The sequence below is a fragment of the Narcine bancroftii genome, chromosome 2, assembly GCF_036971445.1.
Source record: "Narcine bancroftii isolate sNarBan1 chromosome 2, sNarBan1.hap1, whole genome shotgun sequence".
Classification (NCBI taxonomy): domain Eukaryota; kingdom Metazoa; phylum Chordata; class Chondrichthyes; order Torpediniformes; family Narcinidae; genus Narcine; species Narcine bancroftii.
Window position 1 is genome coordinate 364,970,758 of NC_091470.1, and position 20,548 is coordinate 364,991,305.

At 43.3% G+C, this 20,548-nt stretch overlaps 1 protein-coding gene across 10 annotated transcripts in view; it reads right to left on the reverse strand.

The window, feature by feature from the left end:
* LOC138755825 (intermembrane lipid transfer protein VPS13B-like) overlaps positions 1 to 20,548 on the reverse strand; it is a 1,263,706-nt gene that overhangs the window by 545,302 nt on the left and 697,856 nt on the right. The window lies entirely within an intron of this gene.

Here is a 20,548-nt window from a genome sequence, read left to right on the forward strand (position 1 = left end):
ACAAAACAAATGGTGAAAGTATTATCCGCCATGTAAACTGTGGGTTAAGTTCTGAAATACTGAATTGCTGTATTACGAACCGCAGACTTACCTGACACATCGCGGGCTAGTGGTGCCGGGCACCAAAGTACAGCGAGTGGATCAGATGAAGCCCCTTCCTAAAGGGATGGGGTGCTAATGGCTCATAGCTTTAACCTGCTAGTCCTGTGGACCAGCGGCTGTTCACTAATGAGCTCATCAACAGGCAGGGAATAAAAAGTCTGTGTATGTCTGCAATAAACCAGTCTTGAGTTGACTATCTTTGTGTGTGTTTGCCTTTATTTAGTAGCATCTACCGTAGTAGCTGCTACAAAGGCTTGCTTTTATACATTACTTCAAGTTCATTCCAATCTGCTCTAAAATAGCTGAGAAGGAAAGAGGTACAACAAAAGTAATGCAGGAAATCTAATTTCACGTTCAGAATTCATTATCATGAACATGTCACAAGATTCATTGTTTTGTGGCAGCGTCACAGCGCAAACATTGATATAAACCACCTAACAAAATAAATAAAAATGATAATTTTGCATTTTTACAACATTGCCTACTGGGAATGGGATCTTGTGGCAAAAACATAGCCTGCCATAGAAATATAGCTAAATAGAGGTGGGGGGTTAAAGTGAGATGGTGCTAACCGGTAAATTGGCAGTTCAATTAACCAGTTCAAAATAGAGTTTTTGCTGTTCACACTGGACCTTCCTGTTCAGGAAGGACATGCATCCTTCCTGAACTCTTTACCTACTTTAGATCCAGCTTTCCCACGAATAAACATCATGGCTGGTTCGTGGCTTTGCCTCTCTTAGTACAATCTGTCAGCCCTATGCAAGATAAAAAGTCGAAGTAAGGCAGTGACTGTGTTTCAATGTTCTTTCAGGAATCTGATGGCAGCAGGGATTAAGCCGTCCTTGTGCCACTGGGTGCTCATCTTCAGGCTCCTGTACCTTTTTCCTGGTGACCAGAGGGAAGAGGGCATGGCCTGGATGGTTGAGGTCTTTGAGAATAGAGGCTGCTTTCTTAAGACATCACCTCTTGTAGATGTCTTCAATGGAGTGACGACTAGGGCCCGTGATAGCACATGCTGAATTAAGAACCATCTGGAGATTTATTTCTTGCCCTGAGTATTGGCACCTCCATACAAGGAAAGTGATGCAACCAGCCAGAATGCTCTCCATGGTACATCTGTAGAAGCTTTCGAGAGTCTTTGGTAAAATTCCATTGCTGCAAATTCAACAGGCAATTTGATAATAATGGGATTGAGAGTTTATTGCGATATCCACAAGCAAACATTTTCATTATCGTTGTCAAATTGGCTGCTGCATTTCCGAAAGCTCTGACAAATAACCTTATGATAATAACCAGATGGTACTGTTCAATGAAGAGAATCATTAACATTGGATCCTTTTCACTCACTTAAGTCCTTTTCACGCTTGCCAGTGATCTCAGGAATCAAACGCCAATCGTCCTTTACAGTGGCAAGTGTGAAAACATAATCTGCTCAATGAAGGCGTTAGATGACATCATCCCACGCTGGGGATTGCCGGCCTCCACCCCTTGTACAACCCCCAGCATCTGTAGATGTCGGCTTTGAGATTAGGCGAGTGTGAAACGGTAAAATGCATTGCAGGCACTTCAGATTAAAGGTAGAACAGACCAAACGCTGGGGATAAACCCTTGCAAGTGTGAAAGTGTTCAGTGTCCCAGTTAGGAGTGGTCTCATGTGAAAAGCCAAACCCCCATCCCTATCCTGGGACACAGAATGGCCGATTTACTGGGATGCAAGTGTGAAGGGATTTCACTGTATTTGTCAATAATTTGCAGAAGTCTACTGCAGGGAAAGCCCTGCAAAATATAAAGAAGATAGTCCTGGACATCACAGGTAAAAATCTCTGCACTAATGAGAACATCCACAAGGAACGCTGCTGTCGGAGAGCTGCAAGAATCCACACCATCCAGGACATGCTCTGTTCTCGCTGCTGTCAACAGGAAAGAGGTGTCGGTGCCACAAGACTCACACCACCAGGTTCAGGACCAGTTACTGCCCCTCACCTTCAGACTCCTCAACAACAAACTGAATCAAAAGCTCCTTTTCCACTGGCATTCCAGTTAATTGGCAGTGCAGTGTACCAGAATAGGAAGCTGTTTCCACTGGGCCACCTTTAACGTGGATACTGACTGCTTTTTCACTGAACACAACTTATCCTTGGGGATCGGAGAGTCAACCCTCGAATGGAATGGATGGAAGTTGTCCTTATTCCACTGGTTTAATCAGCACGCCAGCGTCAGCTGACCCTGGGGATACGAGAAGGAGTAAAGGCCGTCAATCCCGGCGTGATTTGACATAATTTGATGCTGGCGTGCTGATTGCTTTCCTTTTCCACCCTGTTCTGGTTAATTCCCCGAATTCCTGTGACAAGGTCCCAGTGGAAAAGGGGATAATGATTCATTTAAGGACTCTTTGCATATTATTACCAATTTTCTTTTTCTGTATTGCAGTTTGTTTTTTTTCTTTCTTTGTTTTGTGACAGATAATGTTATATTTTATATAGATATTTTTTAAAGGAGATAAATTGTAGCAAGTTTTTTTAGATAGGTCACATACAGATGCAAACACTTCAAAAACAGATCTCATTTAAAATGCCAGAGCTTTGCTCAAGCCAGACAGTCCAGCTCCGAGTGCCTTTGCACAAACTTTGAAGAATATCTAAATAAGGACTTCACAAGTAGGTGTTAATTGGACATGCTGTGGAGTCATGGATTATTGTTTTGGAAAACAACAGATGAACGGACTCAGCAGATTCGGTCTGGAGCCTAAGAGGGTCATGGTTTTTCTCTGTGAGTGAGAAAGGGAGAGAGAATTCAGTTCTACAGTTCAGCAGCAGCAGCTGGGACTGGAACAGGACAAGCTGACAAGCTTGTGGAAACCCCATTTGAAAGATGGGTTGGTTCAGCCTGGTCAAAGCTCTTGTGGGTCATGCAAGAGGATAGGGCTGGCTGTGTAATGCTTTACTTGGAATAAGAGAAGCAAAAAGGTACTCTGTGGTGACCTGAAAGAAAGAGGTTATCATCAGGGGAGAGAGAGAGCAAGAGAGAGAGAGAGAGAGACAGACAGACAGACAGACAGACAGACAGACAGACAGACAGACAGAGATAGAGAGAGAGACAGAGAGAGAGAATTTCTACAGTTCAGCAGCAGAACAGGACAAGCTGGCAAACTTGTGGAAAACCCCATTTTGAAGATGGGTTGTGAGTTCTTGGTTCAGTCTGGTCAAGGTCCTTGTGGTCCATACAACAGGAGAGGGCTGGCTGTCTAACACTTCACTTGAAATAAGTGGAAACAGAAAAGGAACTCTGTGGTGACCTGAAAGAAACCCTGATGAGGCAAGTTTCTTCGGCAAGACACTGAAGTGGCTGTTCAGAAGGAATCAGTTGTGGGTGTCCAATGAACAAGCAACAAATCTCTCTCTGAAAACTGAAAGGAACTTTCCCGAGTGGCAACCATTTACCTTTCAAGCACTAAAGCCTGGTGAACTTTATAAATGTTAAATTCTGTACACCGTATATGAATTGCCTGCAACCAGTGAACTTGGAGGAGTGAGAAGTGAGATTGGACTGTGAATTAAAGAACTTTTCTGAACTTACACACATCACATACATGTGCATTTAGAATTAGAAGGGGGGGGGGGGGTTAAGTTAATAGTAATAACTTCAGTTTGATCCTGTTTTCATGTTTAAAGATAATTAAAAGCAACTTTTGTTTAAGTGAATTTCTATTGCTGCTGGGTTTTGGGGTCCACTAGGCTCTTAACAGTTTACATTTCTCCCTTTTGTAGACGTACCTTTTTCTTGAGTACAGTTTACTCTTCCAAAACATAGAAATTCTGTCTTGACAATAGGAAAAATTTGCAGGGTTGTATGTGATGTCATGTATATACTCTAATGTAGAAGATGAGGTGAACAAACCAAGAGCAAGTGGCCAAAACAGACACAAGAATTCTATGAAAAGGAGAGCCACCCAAAATGCAGGAGTGGTGGGTTGGAAAATCTCCTCCATTATATTGACTTGAATTGTTTTCTTGCTGTGTGTACTGAAATGCAGCAAAAAGCTTAATTTTTCATGTTATCGAGGAAATTCAGCTCATGCAGCAGTAACCAAACAGAAGAAAAACATTAATAGACAAATGAACAAGATAACAGTGAAAGGAGCAGTGTAACAATGGTCAAATATTACAGGGTATGGAGAAAACTATATAAATGTCGTGCAGGGAATAGAGAACAGTAACAGTGCCACACGGACAGAATAGCAGTTAGAGCAACACTGTTACACTGCCAGCGACTGGGGAAATGATCCGAAGCTGTCTGTAAGAAGCTTGTAAGTTTTTCCCATGTCTGCGTTGGTTTCCTCCAGGTGCTCTGGTTTCCTTCCACCCTTCAAAATGTTCCGGGGGGGGGGGGCGGGTTATAGCTCAATTGGGTGCAATTTTAGACTGGGTATTATGAAATGAAAAGGGGCTAATCAGCAATCTTGTTGTACGAGGCCCTTTGGGTAGGAGCGATCACAATATGATCGAATTCTCATTCGACATGGAGAGTGAAGAAGTTAAAACCGAGACCAAGGTCCTGAATTTAAATAAAGGGAATTATGATGGTATGAGACGGGAGTTGAGTAAGATTGATTGGGTGGTGTTTATGGGGGGGGTTGACGGTGGATCGACAATGGAAAGCATTCACAGATCTAATGGAAGAATTGCAGAAATCATTTGGCATAAAAATAAACCAAAAAAGGTGACTCAACCGTGGAGAACAAGGGAAATTAGAGACAGCATTAGGTCCAAAGAGAGAGCATATCAATTGGCCAAAAAAAGTACCAAATCCGAAGACTGGGAAAAGTTCAAGATGCAGCAAATGAGGACAAAGGGATTAATCAAGAGGGCAAAAATAAATTACGAAAGTAAGCTTGCGGCAAACATAAAAACCAACTGCAAAAGCTTTTATAGATATGTCAAATATTGGTGAAATCCAGAGTAGGTCGCTTGCAGTCAGAATCCGGGGAATATATAACGGGGAATAAGGAAATAACTGACCAATTAAATTCTTAGTTTAGTTCTGTTTTCACGAGAGAGGATACAAATAACCTCCCAGGGAAACATAGAGACTAATGCAAGAGAGGAGCTGAAAGAAATCAGTATCTCTAAGGACATGGTCTTGGGGAAATTGAAGGCCGATAAATCCCAAGGGCTTGATAATCTACATCCTAGGGTACTTAAGGAAGTGGACATTCAGACAATAGATGCTTTTAAGAATTATTTTCCAGAACTTGATAGACTCAGGATCAGTGCCCATGGATTGGAGGGTAGCTAATGTTACCCCACTATTTAAAAAGGGGGGTAGAGAAAAAGCGGGGAATTATAGGCCAGTGAGCCTTACATCAGTAGTGGGCAAAATGATGGAATCCATTATTAAGGATGTAATAGCGGAGCATATGATTAGCAGAGAAGGGATTGGACAGAGTCAACATGGATTTAAAAAAGGTAAATCATGCTTGACAAATCTATTGGAATTCTTTGAGATGGTGACAGGTAAAATAGATGGGGGAGAGCCAGTGGATGTGGTGTACTTGGACTTCCAAAAGGCCTTCGATAAGGTCCCACATAAATGACTGGCATGCAAAATCAAGACTCATGGGATTGGGGGCAAGGTATTGATGTGGATTGAGAACTGGCTGGCAGGTAGAAGACAGAGAGTTGGGATAAACGGCTCGTTTTCTGAGTGGCAGGCGGTGACCAGTGGGGTGCCACAGGGATTTGTACTGGGACCCCAGATGTTCACAATTTACATTAATGATCTAGATGAGCGGATTGGATGTAATATCTCCAAATTTGCAGATGACACTAAGCTAGGAGGGGTTGTGTGCATGGAAGAGGGGGTCAGGAAGCTCCAGTGTGATGTGGATAAATTGGGGGACTGGGCAGATACATGGCAAATGCACTATAATGTGGATAAATGTGAGGTTATCCACTTTGGAAATACAAACCGGAGGGCAGATTACTATTTGAATGGCAATAGATTGGGAGATGGGGAAGTGCAGAGAGACCTAGGGGTTCTTGTGCACCAGTCACTGAAGGCGAGCATGCAGGTACAGCAGGCGGTTAAAAAGGCAAATGGTATGTTGGCCTTCATATCAAGAGGGTTTGAGTATAGGAATAAGGATACCTTACTGCAGCTGTACAGAGCCTTGGTGAGACCCCACCTGGAGTATTGTGTGCAGTTTTGGTCGCCTTATCTGGGGAAGGATGTTCTTGCAATGGAGGGAGTGCAGAGGCGATTCACCAGGCTGATACCTGGAATGGCAGGAATGACTTATGAGGAAAGATTACGCAATTTGGGATTGTACTCGCTGGAGTTTAGAAGATTGAGAGGGAATCTCATAGAGACATATAAAATTCTGGCAGGACTGGACAGAATGGATGCGGTAGGGATGTTTCCAATGGTGGGGGAGTCCAGTACTCTGGGCCATGGTTTGAGGATAATAGGCAAACCAATTAGGACCGAGATGAGGAGGAATTTCTTTACTCAGAGGGTAGTGGCTCTGTGGAATTCATTGCCACAGAGGGCAGTAGAGGCAGGTTCGTTGAATATATTTAAGAGGGAATTAGATCTATTTCTTCAGTATACGGGAATTAGGGGTTACGGAGAGAAGGCGGGGATGGGGTACTGAACTTTAAGATCAGCCATGATCTCGTTGAATGGCGGAGCAGGCTCGAAGGGCCGAATGACCTACTCCTGCTCCTATCTTCTATGTTTAATTAGGTAGCATGGGCTCATGTGCCGAAAGGCTGTATGTCTACATTTAAAAGACATTGCAAGGGCATCATCTTTTGCCACTGTTATATCCATTCAAGAGTCTGATGAAAGTAGACGGGTATGACAGGTTATTAAAATGCAAGAAGAGCTTTGCTGAAGCCAGACATGCAGGCTCCAGTGGCTTTGGAAGGAACTTCAGAAGTAGGTGCAATTGGAACAAAGTCCGGACTCAAGTGCTGATAAAGAGCTTTCAAGGGTTGGATTTGGAGCCTTGGGAGAGAGAGGAAAGAAGGAACATGATTCTTCTCTGAGAGGGAAAGCGAAATCCGTTCTACAGTTCTGAGGCTGCATCATGGCCAGCTGGAAGCTTATTGCAAACCCCATTTTGGAGATCTGAGTTCAGCCTGTTCAAAACCCTTGTAGTCCTTACAAGAGGAAATGGCTGGCTAAAGTGTTTCTCCTAAAATAAGGGAAACAAGAGGAACTCTGTGGTGACCTGGAAGAAGAGGTTATCATTTGGAAAACCCATGATGGGGAAAGTTTATTCGGCAAAACACTAAAGTGACTGATCAGAGAAAATCAGTTTGTTTGTGTCCAACAAGCAACAAATATCTCTCTGAAACCAACAAGAACCTTTCTGAGTGGTAACCATTTTACCTTTAAGCACCAGAGCCTGGTGAAGATTCATAAATGTTAAATTCTATACACAGTATAAGAATTGCCTGATACTGGTGAACTTGGAGGAGTGACAAGTGAGTAATGGGACTATTAAAGCAAAGAACTTTCCTGAACATGTACATATTACATACACGTGCGCTTAGAATTAGAAGAGGGTTGTTAATAGTAATAAGTTAAAGTTTGATCCCATTTTCATGTTCAAAGATAATTAAGAGCAATTTTTGTTTAAGTAACCATTTGTCTTGGTGAATTTCTATTGCTGCTAGGTTTTGGGGTCTTCTGGGCTTGTAACAATCGGTGTTAAGGATAAAGTATTTCTATTTGGAGAACACTCTTGCTCAAAATGCAACCAGAAACTCATTATTTAACAATCTCAAACTCTAGCTTCCTTTCCAGTGACCTGAGTGGAAGGGAAATGGACTTCACAGACCACCAACATTGTGCCTCCAAGATGAAAATGTTCCTGTGACGTTGTCTACCATTGTTTGTGAATTAAGAATGCAATTTTCAGCTTTACCTAAAAGTTTTGAAACACCGTTTGAGAATAACTCTCTTCTCTTGACGGAGTAAAACCAGATGGCATTAGCATCGACTTCTCTCGTATTGAGCCAAATGGCATTAGCATCGAATTCTCCTGTATTGAGCCAGATGGCATTAGCATCGAGTTCTAGTTTCTGCTCGACCACTCCCCAATCCTTCTCGTCCCTGTCCTTCCTTTCCTCTAGCTCACCACCCCTTGCCTACCCATTCAGACAACATTTCCCCTCCCCTTGTTTATTGTTGTGCCCTCTCGGCCTTAATTATTACATCTTGCTCATGAGCCTGTGCTCCGCTCCCTTCCATTCCCCCCAAACTCAGCCATTTTATTCAGATGCCTGCCTACATTCTGCTTAAGGGCTCAGGCCCAAAACATTGGTGAAGTATAAAATACATTGTTTGACCTGTTGAGTTTCTCCGCATTGTGTTTTTACTTTTTCTCCTCTCTTGATCTTGATATTCATATTGATCCTCGTTTACCACTGTTAGAATTAGAATTTCTCACTTTATCACTAAGTCAATCACACAATGAACAAAAATGTCCAACGCAAAAGGAAAATCGCCCGAGGTATTCAGCTTCTTTCAGAGGTCCTGCAGCAAGAGAGAGGCAAAAGAAGAGGTGAGGAAAATAAAAGCTCAGAGAATAAATCTGTGAGTAATTCTGCAACATCTCATCGAAGTCACTGAGGCAGTCAAGTTCCAGGAGACCTTGGCTGCGCTCAACAGATCCCAGCTTCACTGAACTAACCATTCACCCCATAGCTGTGTACGTCACCTAACTTTTCATTGCTTTGAAAGGTCAGAAAAAGAGTTCGTACAACAGGAACATAAGAACAGGAGTAGGTCATTCTGCTCCCTGACTGTATTCTCCCATTCAATTAGGTTGTGGTAAATCTGCTCCCTCCATGTTTATCTTGGCTCTGTAGTCCAAATCACGGTTTCCAGCTTTGATACAAAAAGAACACACAATAATTAATTCTAAGCATCCATGTTAACTATTCACTTGCAGCTTTTATGGACATGACCTCCACCTTTTTTTTTTCTTTTATTAATTTGCAGGCATGAAAAAGCCATTGGCAATGTCAACAATTATTGCCCATCCCGTACTGCTCTTGGTCAGAGAAAGCGACATTTAGAGTCAGTCTTGGTGCTGTGACTGGAGAACGAGATTTTCTGCCCTGAAGGACAATACTGAACCAGACAGTTCCAGAGTCATAGTGTTTTGCACCACGGAAACAACCTGTCCCCGCCAACCAAGTAGTCCACATGAGCTACCGTCGTTCCATTTTTCGGTGCTTCGTCCAGATTCCTCTAAACCCTTCATATCAATGTACCTTTTGAGCATTTCAATTTTCCCTGCTTTTCCCACTTCCTTTGGTGGCATGTTCCATGGACCCACTGTGTGAAAAAGGTTCCACTCAGGTTTCTTTTAAATCCTTAAATCTGTGCCTTCTTATTTTAGATTCCCCGAACCAAGGAAAAGAACTGCGACCCTCTCTTTGTTTTTCATGATTTTGTATAGCTCCATTAAGATACCGCCCCCCCCCCCCCCCCCCACCAGCTGCGCTTCAGGAAAAGAAGAGCCAGCCTTATCAGCCTGTTCAAAGAATTCGAGCCCTCTTGTCCGAGTGCATCTTTTCTGCATCCTTCCAAGCTTAATAATATCCTACATACAATTGGACAATCAGAATTGCATGTCACGCTTCAAATCCAGACTCACCAACATCCTGTCGAGTTGTAACACAATGTCCTCTTTCCTGCACTCAGTCCCCTGACTGATTTCATTTCAATCAACCTTTGAGCTTCTTGGCCACCAGTACGAAGAATAACTATATATTATTTTAAGGGCGGCACGGACAACGCTGTTACAGTGTACGGGACCAGATTCAAATCCTGCACTGTCTGTCAGGAGTTTATACATTCTCCCTGTGTCTACGTGGGTTTCCTCCAGGTACTTCGGTCTCCTCCCACCTTTCAAAACATACCGGGATTGGAGGTCAATTGGACGTTATTGGGCGTCACATGCTCGTGTCCCTAAAGGGCCTGTTACCATGCTATATGTCTAAATTTAAATTTAATCTTAAAAATATAGATTAACTTCCTTATCTAAGTTTAAATACTCCAGTTGCTCCTGTGAAATTCGAATCGATTGTGTGTGTGTGTGTGTGTGTGTGGGGGGGGGGGGGGGGCCGGGGGCCTTATATTTCTTGTTCATGCAGATTATCAGTTTTTTTCTAAGGCTGTACTGACAATGTGAGGAAAAGACAAAGGAGGAAAAACCCAACACCCAACCCCAACCCACCAATTTTCCCCTGCAACCGTGTCTCCCTGTCCCGCATCGGACTTGTCAGCCACAAACGAGCCTGCAGCTGACGTGGACATTTACCCCCCCTCCATAAATCTTCGTCTGCGAAGCCAAGCCAAAGAAAGAAGAAACTGACAATAACCACAGCAGCAGTGCGAGTATAAGACCGCTTTAGTAAACTAATATGTACACTAAGAGGTCTTGTCTCTCTGCAAGACAAACCTGGAAGGCTAGACAGTAGCACTGGACTGCTTTATAGACAAGGTCACCGGGATGACCCCTGGTGACCTAGTGGTGTAACTACTTATCACCACAAAGGTATCCCATGACTGGATTCATGAAATGGAAGAACAAGGGAACAAGGAATAGAACTTTGATTATACAACAGAAACAAGAGAGCAATGCTGAATTCATGCAGATTTGAACTTGTGGCGTAAGAACAGGCTTCAGCATTGAATCTGCTCCCACCATCCTTTCAAGGAGCACATTCTACATCATAATAGCTCACCACATGATCTTTTTTTTTCCTCATGTCACCTACAGTTCCATTGGCAATTACCTTAAATCTGTCCTCTGGTTACTGAACCTTCTGGCACTGAAAATATTTACTTTATCAAAACCATTCGTGTATTCTCCACTTAACCTTTCTCTGTGCCATATAGAACAACACCGGCTTCTGCAGTCTTGTCACGTAACGGAAATCTTTAATCCTTCCAATAAACCACCTCTGCATTTGTACAAACCCCCTTGATATCCTTTTGAAAATAGAGTGCCCAGGTTGCCCGCAGTCATTCAACTGGGTTGAACTAGTGTTTAAGGAAACATTCAACATAATTTCCTTGTTTTTGTCCTCCATGTTGCTACTTATAAAATGAAGGAGTAAAACACAAAGATTTGCAGACACTGTGATTGAAGTAAAAACACAAGGCTGGAGAAACTCAGAAGGCCAAACAGTGTACTTTATGTCGCAAAGATAAAGAGACATAACCAGCATTTTGGGCTTCAGCTCTTCATTGAGGTATAGACTAAATGTGGGCAGGCATTCAAAGAAAATGATGGGAGAGGGGCAGGGGGAGGAACACGGTCCTAAAGGCAATTTCAATTTTTAAAAGTTAGACATACAGCATGGTAACAGGCCATTTCAGCCCGTGAATCTGTGTCGCCCGATTTATACCCAATTAACCCACATACCACCGTTTTGAACGGTGGGTGGAAACCAGAGCCCCTGGGGAAAACCCACACAGACACAGGGAGCATGTACAAAATCCTTACAGACGGTGTAGGATTTGAACTCTGGTGCCGATTGCTGGCAATGTTAAGGTGTTGTGTTAACCGCTACACCTGCCGTACTGTAATAGGTGAATAAGTGAGGGAGGGCACACCAGCAAACAGGGGAAGGGGGATGGCTCTGTGAATGGAGAGGAAATGGGGTGGAGGAAAGAAGACAGAGGGAATGGAGGGAGAACAGAGCGTAGGCTAGCAGAAACTGGTAAAGTCGATGTTAATGCCATCTCGTTGGAGAGTGCCCAGGCAGAAAATCAAGTGTACTTTACATGATAAAGGTACATAACCAATGTTTCGGGTCTAAGCCGTTCATCAAGGTATGTGCAGAATGTAGACAGGCACCCAAACAAAATTGTGGGGCGAGGGTTAGGGGGAAGAGCACAGTCCCATCGGCAAGAGGTAATAGGTGAATAACAGAGAGAGGGAGCACCGGCAAGCAGGGGAAAGTGGGAAAATGGCTCTGTGAATGGAGAGAGAATGGGGGGGAGGGGGCAAAGAAGAGCAGGAGGAAAGAAACCAGAGGAAAGAGAGGAAAAACAGGGAGTGGGCTAACAGAAATCAGAGAAATCGATGTAAATGCCATTTGGATGGAAAGTGCCCAGTCGGAACATTAGGTGTTGCTCTTTCTATTTCCATCTTTCACCATGCTCTGCTTTCAACTCACCACTGATAGCAACAGAAAATCTAGTTGCTACCTCCAAGGTCATTGGGAAAGCAGGACTTCAAAATGCTGCATTTTAGGAATGATATTTAAACAAAGATGGAATAAGATTCTGTGGCATTATTCAAGGTAGAGCAGGGGATTCTCTCTGGATATTTTGACCACTCACTGCATAGATTAACTGTTCACTTATTTCATGCTTTGATGGGTGAGCTTAATTGGTTCTCACATGTTGAAGGAATTGGCTGTTCAAGGGGGTAAATCACAAAAGTCTGCAAACACTGTGATTGTTGTGAAAACAGAAATGTTGAAGCAACTCAGCAGGTCTCGCAGAGTTCAGAGGAGGTAAAGATATATTATTGATGTTTTGGGCCTGAGCCCTTATCTAAGGGATGAGGCCCAAAATATCAGTAATGTTTCTTTACGTGGTCACTGCGAGACCTGCTGAGTCCCTCCAGCATTTCTGTGTTCAAAGCTACTTGAGTGAATTTTGCAAAGTATTGATGTTGTGGGAATTCAAGGGAATAAAAGAAATTACAAGGAACATACAAAATTGCTCCCACATTGGTTAAAAATTAACGATCTGATTTAATGGTCCTACTTGTACTTATTCAAAGAATTAACGATATAATTTCGACCATTCTGTGCCAGAGCAATTCTGATATGCTCAACTGGTATTTATTTGTTCATGGCCGCCAATTATCTTTGGAAAATCCTTTAATGCTCAAGATTCATTGTTTGGTATTCTTTAACACTTAATTTCTTTTAAAAGACTTCTCCTAACTTTTTCGTCTGTTATTTAATATCGCAAGTATGATCCCTGGTGAAAATTCACCAAAATTACTAAAGTTGATTCAATTGCAAAGTGAGTTCACAAGTCATAAAAATATTTACTGAGATTTTGTCTGTTTGGAAGCAAGAGGAAACTTACTGCTGTAAATTTCAAAGATTATCAATAGAAAAAAAGATTTTAAATTTGTTTTTTTTTAAATTTAGTTATACACGAGCCTTTGCCAAACAAATAGCCCTTAAACTACAGCCGTGTACATTTTAGAGGGTGGGAGGAAACCAGAGCACCCGAAGGAGACGAACAGACACAGGGAGAACGTACAATCTTCACAGACAGATGATATGAACCTGGGCCGCTGCCGCTTTAACAGTGCTGTACTCATCTCGTCCTTACTGTGCGAGCATGGGATGAACAATAAATAAAGATGACTTGACTTGAGACTAACTGTGCCTCCCATTTATGAAAGGGAAACCATAGTTGTTGGATGCCTTTGAGATTGTAATCAGCTGTATAGATAAAGGGGAACTGTGGACAACGTTCACAATCTATATCAATAATTTGGATAAGAAGAAGCAAGAATATTGTATCTAAGTTTACTGATCATTGTTATGAATTATGGATTTTGCTTCAGCAAAATACTATAAAAACAGGCTGAGTGAATTGCAAAGGGCATGAAATTTGCAATGTCAAATTAAAAAGATCTGATGTTATTCACTTTGGTTAAAAAAACACAATTACTTTTAAAATGGAGAGATGGTGAAAAAAAAGTGCTGATGTTGGGAGGACTCTGGGTGTTCTTGTCAACAACCTGTTAGTTATTATGCAGGTACAGATCTCTTTCTGCAACTATAAAGGGCTCTGTTGAGACAATATACCTGAAATATCATGCAACGAAGAAAGGATACATTGTTCATTAAACAGAGTGCAACAAATATTCACCAGATTGATTCCTGGGATTGAGAATTTGTTTCACAGGAGAGATTACCATATATACTCATGCAATAGACCATCCTGTGTAAAAGTCGACTTTCACTTTATTGGCCCCAAAATTCTGTATTTTCTGTATGACCCATGTAAAGGTTGACCCCCTATTTTTGGCCCCAGCTGCCCACCCATTCGGGCTTCCAACACCATGTTTGTAGACCTTCGCCACCGCTGCCCTCCGATCTAAGCTTGGATGCTCCAACGGCAAACCCTTGCCTTGGCCGTCCACCCACCTGAGGTCCCGATGCTCTGTCTGCAGATCTTGGCTCGGCCACCAGAGCTCCCGATCCCCTGGCCACGGACTCTTTCCTAGGCCCCGGCCACCCACCCATCCAAGTTCCTGATGCCTTGAACGTGGACTTACTACCCGGCTCACAACACTTTGAACGACGCAGGTACTTTAACATGGTCAAAAGTATTATCCATGTAAACCCCAAAAAATTGCAAGAGTATATATGGTAAGCAGATTTATCACATACTTTGAGAGGAGAAAAGGTGATTTAAATGAAGCAGTAAAATCCTTATGAATTATGACAGATAATTTGTAGGGACAACAAATGTCATTTAGCCAAAGTTGCTGCATTCTCACTTGGAATCAGCTGTTGCTTTTCTGCATTAAATTTAGAGTGAAGAATTTTTCTTTTCATCGTGGTGTCCTAGAAATCATGCACTGTTGTATAGTACTCTAATGTTGCACCTTGCGTTTTGTTTTCCAAGTGAAATATGCCGCATGCAGTAAGTTGTCTTTCTGTGATTACGTTACAACCATTTCCATTTGTCCTTCAGCAACTCCAATTCATTATTCTGGCCATTGTCTCCCAGAAAGTGAGTGATCTCACTTCCTTAAGGGATCTCCCTTCCAGCACCATTTGCCTCAATTTCCCAAGTCCACGGAGATCACTTCTATATCTGTCTCATAATCCATAAGCACGACCATCCAATCAGACCCTTTATTTTTACCTTGCTCTTTCCCCGCCAAACTTGTTTCTTTCCATTTTGACTCCCTTTTTTCTTCCCAGTCCAGCGCTTCCCAATTACATCTGTAACATTTCTAATACACCCTTCCATTAACCATATAATCATGTAACCACTTACAGCACAGAACAGGCCAGTTCAGCCCTACTAGTCCATGCCGTAACAAATCCCCACCCTCCTAGTCCCACTGACCAGCACCCGGTCCATACCCCTCCAGTCCTCTCCTATCCATGTAACTATCTAGTCTTTCCTTAAATGTAACCAATGATCCCGCCTCGACCAGGTCTGTCGGAAGCTCATTCCACATCCCTACCACCCTTTGCGTAAAGAAATTTCCCCTCATGTTCCCCTTATAATTTTCCCCCTTCAATCTTAAACAATGCCCTCTAGTTTGAATCTACCCCACTCTTAATTGAAAAAGCCTATCTACGTTTACTCTGTCTGTCCCTTTTAAAATCTTAAACACCTCGATCAAGTCCCCTCTCAATCTTCTACCCTCCAGAGAAAAAGCCCCAGTCTGCACAACCTTTCCCTGTAACTCAAACCTTGAAATCCTGTCAACATTCTCGTGAACATTCTCTGCACTCTCTCTATTTTGTTTATATCCTTCCTATAATTTGGTGACCAAAACTGTACACAGTACTCCAAATTTGGCCTCACCAATGCCTTGTACAATTTCATCATAACCTCCCTACTCTTGAATTCAATACTCCGATTTATGAAGGCCAACATTCCAAATGCCTTCTTCACCACACCATCTACCTGAGTATCAGCCTTGAGGGTACTATTTACCACAACTCCTAAATCCCTTTGTTGCTCTGCACTCCTCAATAGCCTACCATTTAATGCATATGACCTATTTAGATTTGCCTTTCCAAAATGTAACACCTCACACTTATCTATATTAAATTCCATCAGCCATTTCTCAGCCCACACCTCCAGCCTTCCTAAATCACCTTTTAATCTACGGTAATCTTCCTCACTGTCCATAACACCACCAATCTTTGTATCATCCACAAACTTGCTTATCCAATTCTTCACCTCTACTTCCAGATCGTTAATATATATAACAAACAATAGTGGACCCAGGACCGATCCCTGAGGAACTCCACTAGTCACCGGCCTCCAATTGGACAAACAATTTTCCACCACTACTCTCTGACACCTCCCATCCAACCATTGCTGAATCCATTGCACTACCTCTTTATTTATACCTAATGCCTCCACCTTTTTTCCTAACCTCCTGTGGGGAACTTTGTCAAAAGCTTTACTAAAGTCCAAATAGACAACATCCACAGCTTTCCCTTCATCAACCTTTTTTGTAACCCCCTCGAAAAACTCAATCAGGTTTGTCAAGCATGATCTACCCCTGACAAAACCATGCTGATTACTCCCTAGCAATCCCTGTACCTCCAAATATTTGTAAATACCATCCCTCAGAACACTTTCCATCAACTTGCCCACCACAGACGTCAGACTCACGGGCCTATAATTCCCAGGTTTACATTTAGACCCTTTCTTAAACAGCGGAACCACATGCGCCACCCTCCAATCCTTTGGCACTACCCCCGTGGCCAGTGACATCCTAAATATCTCTGTTAATGGCCCCACTAACTGTCCACTAGCCTCCCTGAGTGTCCTTGGGAATATTTTGTCTGGTCCCGGAGATTTATCCACCTTTATCTTTTTCAACACAGCCATCACTACCTCCTCGGTTATCCTTATATGCTTCATTACCTCCCCACTATTTTTAGTAAGTTTTTTGCATAAGTTTCTGGGTTCTTGATCCAAATAAGTTCACCGTCAACGTGATTCAGATCAGATTTATTGTCAGAGTACATACAAGACATCACATGCAACCCTGAGATTCTTTATCCTGTGGGCCAGGTAGAATTATCACTTATTGGCAGTGCAAAAAAAAAAGGACAAACATCTTACGTCAGGGCCATATGAAAGCCCTCTACTATTTCCTTACACAAAAGGCCAGCCGTTCTTCTCAACAGTCATTGTGTGTGTCAGTGCTCATATTAGGAAAAGTGTGTGAAGATCAAGATTTCACATCAAGCATGAAGCTCATGATCTACTGACTAGCAATGCTTCTGAGAAGGACTAATTACAGCAGGCAGAGCAAGACACCGAAAAGGTATCTCCGGCATTGTCTTCACAGAATCCTCCAAATCCACTTACAGGATAACAAACTAATGTCAGTGCCCTCTCACAGGCCAACGTCCTCATTACTGAGTCCATAGTTATGCTCTCTTGACTTCATATCATATGCATGCCCAACACCTGACTCCCAAAACAAACTCAGCAAGATTAATTCTATTATAGACAATGTGTAAAGGGACAGCAATAATGTTGTGTATTTGGGTTTTCACAAGGCCTTTGACAAGGTGCCACACATGAGGCTATTGAACAAGATAAGAACCCATTGTATAATAGGGAACATATTAGCATGGCTAGAGCATTGGCTGATTGGCAGGAAGTGGAGATGGAATACAAGGATCAAATTCTGTTTGGCTGCTACTTGATAGTGGTGTTCCACAAGGGATGGTGTTGGGGCCACTTCTTTTTATTTTTTACATTAATGATTTGGATTATGGAATGAATGTGTTTCTGGCCACGTTTTCAGATGATATGAAGGTAGATGGAGGAGCAGATAATGTAGAGGAAATAATGAAGCTGCAGAATGCCTTCGACAGATTAGGAGAATGGACAGAGAAGTGGCAAACAAAATAAAATCCCAGAAAGTGTTCGGTCATGCACTTTAATAGAAAAAATAAATGGGCAGATTATTTTCTAAATGGCAATAAAATTGAAAATTCCCAGACGCAAAAGGACCTGGTGGTTCTTGTTAAGGATAGCCCGATAAACTGTTGATACAACAGTGGTGAAGAAGGCAAATGTTGGCCTTCATTTCGAGAGGAATGGAATATAAGAGCAGGGATGTGATGTTGAGCCTTTGTAAGGCACGAGTGAGATCTCACTTGGAGTATTCTGAGCAGTTGTGGGCTCCTCATTTAAGAAATGAAGTGTTGATGCTGGAGAGAGTTCAGAGGAGGTTCACAAGGATGATGCTGGGAATAAAAGGAACATTTGACAGATCTCGACTGTACTTGTTGGAATTTAGGAGAATCTCATTGAAACGGTAGTAAACCATCGTTATACCATGATTGGCTGCTGTCAACTGACATGTCTACTGAAACCGATCCTACTCATAGCCCTTTGCATGCTCCCCATTTCACTCTGCCTTGATCAGTCAATGAGGTTGATGGCTTTTCCAGTCTATAGTTAATAAAAGCCGATCTGTTTCACAACTTCAGTCTTTTGTGATAATTGATGGAGCATCAATTTTATTAACTATAACTTTTCAAGAAAGATTGGAGCAGTACCTGAAACCTGAGAAACTCAACATCGACCCTCAATCGTCTGATGCCATGACCATGTTCAAACTCTGGCTACACTGTTTCAAGGACTTGCTGCAGACATTATCACCATGGATGAAAACCAACTGAGACTACTCTTTGCACAAGTCAGGCCACAGATATTCCCGATGATCAGCGATGCCAGGTTGTATAAGGAGGTCATGGAGATCAAGGAAATAGTGAAGGCCCATTATCGCAAGAAGGTAAATGAAGTCTACGGCAGGCATCTCCTGGCCACCAGAAAACAGAGACCCGTTAAGTCAAGTGTCGAGTACCTGCGGGCCCTCCGGAACCTATGCAGAGAGTGTGACTGTAAGGCCATGATGGCCACCCAGAACGCAGAGGATCTCATCCAGGATGAGCTCCAGGTACTTAAGGCAGAATTTCCTAGAACAAAAGGTACTTGATCTACAGAGGGCAGTTGAGCTGACAGAGACCCTCCAAAACTCAGATGATTACTCAGCCGCCTCTTGGTCACCACGGGTGCTGCTCTCTTGGGACAGGGGAACGTCCTGCATCATGAGCGACTGGTCGCAAACACCATGTCACTCCTCCAGTGACCTAACCTTGGCTGGCACTCTGGGTGATCACCCCTAATGCTACTTCTGCAGGCAGGGTAAGCACCCAAGTAAATGCTGCTCTGCCAAGGAGGTAGTATGCCCTAGGTGCAGAAAAAAAGGACATTATACCAAGCCTGCCAGACCAAACCATCCACAAAACCTGGCAGTGCCACGTGCAGACTGTTGCCACTCTGGACAGTGCAATCAGCACCATCTTCTCAGGCCTACAACACCACGGGGGAACAGAGAGGGCGGCCATCTTGGGATCGTGAGCACCCATCGGACTCAGAAAGTGAGTCTATTTGGGCCTCCATCACCCTGAACCAAGAGGGACCACATGAACTCACCAGGTAAATGGGCGCATTATGAACTGATCATTCGATAGCGGGAGTACAGAAAATTTTATTCACCCCAATGCTGCTGAGTGCCTATCCCTTAAGATATGGCCCACGAAATACAAGATATCACTCGCATCCCAATCACATTCATCAGGCATCCATGAGTCCTGTGTCATGGGTCCCTTTTGGCATCACCAACTGGATGTGGTAAACCACTGTCATTCGATGATTGGGTACTGCTGGCTGAACACTCTTCCCAAGACCAATCCTACCCATACACTTTTGCATGCCCCCCATTTCACTCTGCCCTGATCAGGCAATGAGGTTGACAGCTGTTCCAGTCGGTGGTGCAATGGCTGTATGTACTGGCTGGCCCACACACCGGGGGTCTCCCTACCTTGTCTCCTCCCTTGATCCTTCCCATGTGACCCCTGGTCATTAAAGTCAAGTCCCCTCTCCTTCCTGCTCATTTTCCTAGCCTAGACCCAGGTCAACAGTCTCTTGCTTAATAAAGCCTATCGTTCCCCTCAGTCTTCTGCCTGTATCATTACTGGGCTACCGATAGCGCCCAACAATTTATTAAGCAAGATTTTAGAACTTTCCGGTTATGGAGAAATTGCTGCGACCCGAACGGCTGGAAATAGACCCCCAAGTCCTGGGTGCATCGGTTCTCTTCAAGCAATGGGTGAACTGTTTCAATAATTTTCTCAATGCCACTGCCGAAGTGGTCGACTCGGACGAGAACTAGCTCAAGATGCTTCAAGCACGAATCGGCCAGAAGGCCTACCTGACCATCCAAGGCTGCACGACCTACACCGACACGATGACTGAGCTGCGGGCACTCTATAAACCCAAGGTTTACTCCTGTTACCTGCTGACATCACGGAAACAACAGCCTGGTGAGTCTGCCGAAGAATTTGTCCGGTCCTTGGTCACACTGGGAAAAGACTGTTTAGGGGATCTCACGGGCCCAGGCACGATACCACTGAACCAGTGCGTGGAAGAGCTAATCAGAGACATCTGTGTGTCAGGGTTGAGGTCAGACTATATCCAGCAAAGACTCCTCGAGGAGGACCCACTCCCTCTCAAAAAGGCCACCGAATTGGTTAGAACTCTGGACTCAGCCCAGAGCCAGGCAGTGTCGATTGCGGACAGAATCGGGCCAACCATG